Here is a 9,510-nt window from a genome sequence, read left to right as displayed (position 1 = left end):
TTGATCATGGAAAATAGACAAGTTGAGATGTTGAATCTAAATCGACCCTTGAACTCAATCAGAAATATTGACGAAGAAGTTTATTCATGGTAAGTTCTGCCAAAACATTCTATTGCCCCAGATCCACATTAAAGAGCTTAAGAAATATGGAGTTACACTTTACTTCCATATTGGCAAGGAGAGGACGCTTGTTACTCATGTATTGACTATTTACTTCATCCAACCAACTCCATCCAATATTTGACGGATCATCATCCCGGCTTTCACCTAAATTACTCATCGTCCATTCCTTAACTATTGTAGAAAATCTTGATCAACAATAGATTTTGGTTGCAAAACATGAAAAACAACCTCTTTTCCTTTTTTCCTTTGATTTTTCTATTTTTTCAATTTCAATCAAATTAAATGAATTGAATTTATCATTGGATATTCGATAATTTCTCAAATCAAATTCGAACCACTATTTTCCATGTTAAATTGAATTCAAATCGAATTTGAATGTAGGATATATCCTATTGAATCGAATTTGGATATACCCCAACCTGAATTCGATTTGATCCATGACCCCTATATATTAGAATTTTGAAAGGTTTGTCTGGTTGGAACTCAGCTCACAACCATTCATCGGGGAGGTCAATCTCTTGATCCTATAGTTCCACCTTAATCACCTCCAACGGTTTGTCAATCCTCTTGGAGCAGTGCCAGCAATGGCCCAGTAAACCACAAAAGGCACAAATCTTAATTAAGCCTTCATAACAATAGTGAATCCATTTCTTTTTGCCGTCCACAGTGACGAATTGGCCAATGTCAACTATAAGAAAATGGTCAAATGCGGCGGTTTAGAGCAGGCGGACTTAGTGACCGCCACTAGAGTAATACCTGAGCAGGCAGTCCTCTAAAGACCGCCGCCTACATTGCTTTTAGAAGCTGACGTGGCACTCTATAGTGATATGTTCAACGGATTTTACAACAGATCGGATTCAAACCGGTTTGATCTTGCAACGGACCGGTATTAGGAGTAACGCGGGGATGCGAAAGAAATCTTTCTCCCATGCATAGTCTCCTTGTTCGACAAGACTCTCTACAAAAAAAACCTTGCAGAGAAATTTTGAAGAAGACGACATAGGAGAATTATTTTTCGTGGAGAAGTTGGGAGAGAATCTAGGGTTACACGATTCCAAGCCAGCATCCGTTCTTCGTTTGAGAAGGGGAAAGAAACTAGAAGGGGGAAATTTCTAGGCAATATCCAAGCCACTACCGAACTTGGTCGTTCCAACAGGAGAAGAGAATGTAACATTCTGACCCTCTTTCTTTATTCCTCCTCTGTCATTCTCTCCATTTTTGCTCCTTTTTTTTTTCTCAACGAATCCCCCATTTCCCTTCATCTTCTTCGTAGTGGTGGTGGCCATGAACTGGATTCTACATAGTAGCAGCAGCAACCTCTTTTTCCTCCGTTTTTCTTGTCAATTTCTTTACTTCTCCCTCTCTCTTCATATCCCTTTCTCATCGTCTTCATATTCAACATCATTTTCGAAAGTCGAATCCTAAGATAGAATAATAAATAAATTTGGCAAGAGGAAGTGAAATGGAGAGACTGATTCTACTTTCTACACATTCCATTGTATTTAGGTGATAAATAAGTAGAATAAGTCGTTAAATGAAACAAGAATAAAAAGAATAATTAAAATAATAAGATTAAATTAGAACGAAAATAAATAAATAAAAATAAAACAAATAAATGGCCAATCCAATAAATTAAGTAAAATTAAATAGGATCCCATAAGAAAATAAGAAAAAAAAAACAGGTAAGATGAAAAAATAAAAGTAAAATAATATAAGGACAAAAAAAATAACATTTGAATTATCTTTGTCATCATTGATATTCCCATTTAATGGGAAGCTCTGCCCCTTGACTGCTATTGTGATGGGTGCAAAGCCCTTCCGATTCTTGAAACCTTTAGCTCTAGGTATTCTCATGATGATTGGTGGAAGTTATTTTCTTTAAGACTATCTACTTGATGATATCGCAACATATAGAAACACTATAAATTACCCATTTTTCCAGTAAGACCTTGCCTTCAACATGAATTCAGTTTCTCAGACAGTTATCCGAGTGTTGTATGAATACTCTGCATGAAGAATTCATCAACACTCTTTTCTTCAATCCACAAATTAAACCTCCCTTACCTTTTATGGGTGTTCTGGTCTAGAATAGAATTGTTTTCTTAATAGACATCAATGACCATTTTTGTTATTTTTCTTGGAACAAATGCACATGTTGAAGTGCTAATAAAGCAATCCAATTTTTTCTTATAGGAGTAGCAGCCCATTGTGTTGCCTCTTCATGCCTTCCATGTGCTCTATTAGGAAAATTGAAATATCTGTTTGTGGATAAATACAATGTATATTGCCAAAAAAACCAATTGTAGAAAGTACACATATAATATTATTAAATATGGTTTGCATCACCCAACTTTTTATTATTGTCGACAAGTTCATTTTTAAACTATTGAGGGCATTTGAAATTATACGAAACAAAATTTTCTTTCTTGGGAAAACATTAGAATTGAATAGTCCATGATTTGATAATCTAACATGAAGTCATTACAAGAATCTATCTTGAGTAGGAATGAGAAATAACTAAGTTTTGCTTAAATAACTTATTCTTGAAACCAAAAGCTATTTTGAAAGGTTGGGGAGTTCACCTAGACTTTTCTGCTCGTGCTTTTCTATTCTAATTTTGGTATATATGCTTTCACACTACTAGAAAAATCACCTATAGAGGCAACAAAAAATGCCTCTAAAGATAGAAAAAAAGCCTCTAAAAGGAATTAAAGGCACTCGGGTGATTGCCTTTAAATGTCTAGCCTCTAAATGTTATAGAGGCACCTGACTTATAATTAGAGGCACATCTGATAAGTGCCTCCAAAAATGAGATATTGAGGCGCATAATGTTGCCTCTAAAGCACTGACGCTAAAAGCATTTTACAGAGGCATGCATGAATGCCACCAAATATACATTTTTAGGAGCATTTAAATTAAATTTGAGGCAAATTTATTTGCCCCTTAAAGTAATTTTAAGAATCCTATTTAAGCTTTATACAACACTTAAAACCACCACTGTAGTATTATTTGGTCTTATTTAGAGGCACTTGTGACTGCCTCTAAAGATCATTTATTTGTGTTTTGAAAAGTTGTTTTCTCATATGCAAAGCTTATGTAAACCTATATACAAACATTTAATTTGCTATCTAAAACAATTCATTCACATATTTATTAAAAAATAACCCTTGTTTCTGAATATTGTTTCATATTAATTGATACAAATTCTAGTTTTATTTTATTACATAAAACTAAAATCTTGCTTATGATATTAGGAGACCACGGAAGAAGATAATCCCATAACCCAAAAACCAGTTTCATGTAAGAAAATGTAAAGAATATGGCAGAACAATATTGCTTAATCGAGTAGTTTTCAGAGGGAAAAGGGAAAAAATAAGTTTTTTTTAGCAAAGGAGATCAAACCAAGAGAAAGGACACCTTTTATTCTTCTCCTCCTTCTCCTGAAGGTGTTTCACCAATTTTCTTTTAATGATTTATGGAGAAACTGGTTAGTAGTAGCAACTTGTTCACTCTCAAAGGAAAAGGTTTCTATAAACTTTGCACCCCTCCTTGAGGATTTTGGAAGTTGAATTCTGATGGGAGTATCCAAGGCAACCCAAGGCCCTCTGGATTGGGAGGTATTTTGAGAAATGGGACTGGAGAGGTTATCCTTCTCTACTTTATCTCATTGGGTGTTGGGAATTCTTTTAAGGTAGGATTGCTAGCTGCCATACAAGGGGTCCTCCTTCTAAAACAATTGGGTGTGGAGCAATTGCTGATAGAATTGGACTTTAGGGTAGTGGTGGAGTGCTTAAATAATCCAGAGAACATCCTGTGAGGTTATAAGAATGAATTAAAGAAATATAGATGGTTGACAAGGAATATGTCTGTTACTATACAATGGGTGGGGAGATCAACTAATGCTTTTGCTTATAGCTTGGAAAAATAGGGCACAATTCAGGAAACTCTACTTTGGGCACAACTATAATTTTGTATCTGTAATCATGCACCTTTTACTTTAGTTTTTGTGTTTTAATTATTTGTGTGGTTCATATTTGGTGAGGCAGCATTTCATGCCTTCCCAATGGACTGATTATGTAATTTCCTTTTGATTTAATGGAAATATGATATTTTATCTATCAAGAAAAATTCTGTCCTGTTATAAAATATTGCTCATTTTGTTTATGGTTTTTGATAGAGGATCCCTAGGTCAGCCTAACTACATCATTAGGTGGGTTGGACTATTCAGCTCAACATTTAACAGAACTGAATTCATTTGATTTTGACATCATCTTTAGCGAGAGTATGAGTCTCAACCCCCCAGGCACAAGTACATTGGCTCAACCCCATATTCCCTTTAATTGTTTGAGGATATATTTCCATGCCATATCCATTGTTGATTATCCAATATTTTTTTGCTTAAATCTTTTGGTTGTTTTTCTAGTTATAGATGGAAGTAACCTTTGTCTTAATTCAAAAATTCATTAAAACAAAAAAAAAAGACAGAAAAAACTTCAGAAAGTAATGGTGGTAAAAAATGTTGTTAAAGGAAAAAATATGCCATCTTGCACTCCCAAGAAATTGCATGTCCTCGTTGTCTGGACTACTGCTTTAGGAAAACACCTAACAAATGGTTTGGGAATTCAGAACAGGAGTCCGCCAGTCATTATTCTTGCATTGCAAAATCTCTAATTTTTGGCTTTTAGTAATTAATCTAGATTTTTTTCCCTGAAGAATGATCTAATCTGGCTAATGCATCTGCCATACTTATCACATGCATCCCGTGGCTACCAAGAATTTTCATTTAATATGCTTTCTATCTAGGAGACCTAGACCAAAATAGGACAATTAATGACCCAAACCATATAAGCCTGTGCTACTCTAATGGGTCTCGTTGAGCTGATTTCTTCTTTTGGTTACATTGCATGGTAGAAGATGACTTTCTTCCACCTGCTACTATGTGTTTGTGGGTCAGGAATGGAAAAAGAATTTCTTTTTCCCATTCCAGCATACTGTACCAATTAATAACCTACTTTACATGTTAGCACGTCAGCAATGTGAGATCAATATATGCAATCCCATATGATTAGTTTCAGTTCTAAAGCACTTTCAAGTAGCACTACTAGTATCCACCATACTGTACCAATTAATAACCTCAGACTTTTTTTTCTATCCCATCAGCTTTTACTTTGTTAGCTTTTGAAATCATTCTAATGTTCTAATGAGTTTTCTGAAAGATCATCTTACTCATTTTGCTTGTGGTTGCACATACAAGAACTCATTATAGTTCTTTAAATTTAGATAAAATTTTCTTCAGTTCGGTGAAGTTTCCCTTTTCTCCTTTTCAACCTCTATGAATTACAAGTTTTTGAAGTAATGAATTTCATGTATTCACCTAAAAATATTCTTTAGACTGTAGTTCACAATATAACCTTATTAACTAGGAAAATTTTATAACTTTTTGATAAGCAAAGCATTTATATTAGTTTTGAAGCCTTTTCTTTTTGAAACAGGTAAATAATGGAAGTGCAAGTGCTAGTGAGATTTTGGCTGGGGCTTTGCATGACAATGACAGAGCAAATCCTTGTGGGGCACAAAACCTTTGGGAAAGGAAAAATTCAGGTATTCTTATTTATTACAGTTGGTATTCTCTTAAGCTATGTTTGGGTGTTCAAGCAAAGGTGACTGATTTCCACCCTCAGAATTCAAGGAGATGGCATTGCTGATAGCCAAGGTTCTACTCGGTGAATCTCTCTCAAGTCAACTACATTCAGGTTAGCTAATCAACTTCCTTCCCCAGTATTTAGGTAGAGTGGGAAAATTGCAAAATATGATTGATTAACAACATTTTCCTGTTTACTTTTGTGCAGAAGAGATCCAGATATATACCAAATGTAAAACCAACTATACGAAATCCTCAACCCTTTATATTTATGGCTTGGGCCATCAATTTTCTGAATGCTTCCTTAAAACTCATATGAATCAGCCTTTTGGTTTTTCTAGGATCAAAGTTATGTGCATTTGAGTTTCTGAATGCTTCCTTCACTCTCTTCACAGCCTATGAGGGCTAGGGAAAGATAAAAGCATGGCATGTGTATCCAGTATCATTGTGGAAAACATTAATGTGCATAATGCTTTTTATGGAGTTAAGATAAAAACTTGGCAAGTAGAAAATTGTCAAAGCCTAAATAGAAATTAATAATCAATTAGCAAAAAAAAAAAAACTTGAATTGACATACTCAAATGTTGAAAGCTACATATTTGGTCATAGAGTAATTCTTTCTTGACTATGAATAGCCTAGATGTGGCCTACTACTTTGTTTGTTGGCATGTCTTACTCTACAAATTGAAACCAACTTTTAGGGATCATGTTTGATAAAGAGTGCATGTGATTGGTGTTTGGAGTTTAGGATTAGTTCTTTTATTAGGGTTGGGAACCAATGCAAGTTTCTTTTTTGACATTTGGTTGTAGCTCATATATGGCTAGACTACAGTAAACACTAGTTGGGTTGTATTTACTCAAAAGTGAATTAAGTGTTTGGGGTCATATAAGACTAGCTATGGAGGTGGCAATAGGTCAGATCAGGTTCAGTTTGATCATATTAGATTGGAGTTATAGTTGGTAGATATCCCACTCCAACTAGAACACTATCCCCTCTCTCCATCAATTTACGTATGGAGACATAGTTGAGTGGGTCAACATGGTTTGGTTTAAAATCTTTATAGCACAAACCTGACTCAGGTTAGGTTGAAGGAAGATAAAACGGGATTTTATTATGAAACAAAAAGATTTGAAAAAGTTTGTCCTTTCATGAATTTAACACCTTATATTCAATAGAACATGTCCTTCTCATATATCTTTCATCCATATATTTAAAATTCTTGAACCTCTTATAGATTTATTACCAAATAGTCCTCTATTGACTTGGCAATCCTTTTAACCACTATTATCTGTTAAGGTTTAAGTGTATGTTCAACTTTTTTTTAATACTTCAATGTAATATTGTGAACATAAGTGCTGATCATGTTTTAAGGTAATAAAACTTGGGAAAATATGGGTTTTCATTTTTTTTTTTTTAATTTTTAACCAGGTTTACTTTGTTCTTTAAAATATAGTCTGTTTTGGTTCATACTGTCATACACCATGGTTTATAATTTTGATATCAATAGACATTATGACATGTAGAGATGGGGCAACTTCAGGGATATTTTTCTATCCTAATTGCCCCAAAGGCAACAGGCCAAAAGAGTACAGATAGTATGAATGTATTAAAATTAACTCCTGGCCCTAGTATGCTCCATTCCATATGATCCCTTACAGCTCCTGCTCTTGTTAAGGAGTCAGCACAAACATTTGCCCTCCTAGGAATCCAATTGAACAAGCTGTTCAAATTGTTACCTAGGTTTCGTGCTTTTCTAACCAAAGGTCTGAATCTCTATGGGACCTCCCCATGTTTCTTCATCCACAAAATTATGGTTTGGCACTCACCTTGCACTTCAACAACCTTCATTACCATTCCTGCTCATCAGATCTAGGCCTTAGTTTTAGAGCCATTAATTTGGCCCTGACAACATTACCTTGTCTATTTGGTCCAGAAAAGTTAGCTTAGTGTTGCTGTTATGATCTCTTACTACAATCCCCACACCAGACTATCCTGGATTACCAAGACTGCAACCCTTGAATTTGAGTTTTAATTTGCCTACAGCTGGATGATTCCCTAATTTCTGCCTTTGATGGTGCTTGCTGTTTTGATGTTTGGCAATTATTGACCATCCTCCGAGAAGATCATTTATACTGGATCCTTGAAATTCCTCACTAACCAAGGCCCAATGAGCTATCTTTACTATAATAAGGTCTATCAATCTCTCAGCCTCTTTTCAAAAATTCTTGCATTCCTATCATTCCACAAACCCCAAATCAGTGCTGCCCTTGTACCATGCCATAGGATCATTTGTCTTTGAGTGTTATGAGTCAGAATATTGGTATTAAGAAATCCCATTTCCTCTAAGAGCCACCAAGCTTTCTCCCGCCATAATGTCAAAATTGTTCTAAATCTTAGTAGCACAATGACAATGCCAAAGAGGATGTTTCTGTCTTCCCTGCTTCTCGAGCATAAGACATACACATGAGATGAGACACACCAGTTTGTTTGCTTCTTTTGAAGCCTTTTGTAAGTTTTAATAGTTTGATTTGCAGCTTCCCAAATCCCAACAAAACACTTGAGGATCCTTGGGAGGGATAGGACTTCCCCAAAAGGTTTTGACTAGAAAAGGATTAGTGGTAGGGATTGGGTGAAATGTTTGAAAGAATGAAACACAAGAGAAAACATCGTTAACATTAGGACTTAACACACTTTCTTCATTCCCTGATCCGATCAACTGAACCTTCTGAAGACTTTCAAGCAAGCCAACTAACTCATAGTTTTCTTGTTAATTTCTCTAATATATTTAAAAAATCTAAAGGCATCAAGGAAAATTTTTATGAACATGGATTTATTAAAATTTAATTGAATTGTTAGGAGTAGTATAATTGCACATTTAAAATCCTTATTAGTATTGCTCTTTGTCTCCCTCATATTCTTTTAGCTATCTTCTCTTCTTTTCTTCTTTTCATATGCTTATCACCTTTTATGTAATCTTTTTTATTTTTTATTTATCTTAAAAAATCTTTTCCCTTTTGTTACTATATATTTTGATTAGATTGAGAATCCTTTTTGTACTTCAAGGATATTACTTGTGTCTACTTAGTTTTACCCCCTTCAAATGATCATTTGATTTTGTTCCCTTGCATTCCAGGTCCTCCAACACTTGTACTTGACATGGACATGGCTATTCACACCCATTAAGTGACTTAACACTCAATATCAATAGAACTTTAAGAGAGTTTGAGCTTGCGTGGCTATATATTCACTCCCCGCATGGAAACCTCTTTCTCTATGATTATATGGAAAATGGACATTGTATTCTCGAGAATTTGATTTGTTTAATGTTTTCTATTTGAACAATTTGCTTTGGATATTATAATAATTAATTATGAAATTAATAAATTTTATTTTAAACATGTTTAAGTTTTATGTATAATTGTTATTGAATTTGCATTAAGCAGGTATTAAATCATTAAAATTATACATACAAAAGGTATAGGAAACAAAAGAAAAAAAAAAGTATGACCTAAGCCAGTGGTCAAAACCACAACCTACAATGTGGGTAGAATGTTTAGCGGAACCAAAGGCGGCGGTCATAAAGATCTAAAGTGGCGGTCAAAACTGCCACCTAAAATGCGAGAAGAGTGTTTGGTGAAACCAAAGGTGGCGTCATAACCGTCGCCTACAATGTGGGTAGAATGATTAGCAGAATCAAAGGTGGCGGTCATAAAGATCCAAGGCGACGATCATAAAGATTTAAGGT

General features: G+C 34.7%; 1 long non-coding RNA gene across 1 annotated transcript; it reads left to right on the top strand.

Annotated features, from left to right (window-relative positions):
* Positions 1 to 836: 836 nt before the first annotated feature.
* Positions 837 to 9,163, top strand: LOC104606764 (uncharacterized). Its single transcript, XR_016076099.1, has 3 exons — positions 837 to 1,290; positions 5,616 to 5,876; positions 8,899 to 9,163. It is a non-coding gene; the product is annotated as an uncharacterized LOC104606764 (long non-coding RNA).
* The last annotated feature ends 347 nt before the right edge of the window (positions 9,164 to 9,510 follow it).

This window comes from Nelumbo nucifera, chromosome 5 (genome assembly GCF_055504915.1).
Source record: "Nelumbo nucifera cultivar China Antique chromosome 5, China Antique-T2T, whole genome shotgun sequence".
NCBI lineage: Eukaryota > Viridiplantae > Streptophyta > Magnoliopsida > Proteales > Nelumbonaceae > Nelumbo > Nelumbo nucifera.
This window is presented reverse-complemented; position numbering and strand designations above follow the sequence as displayed.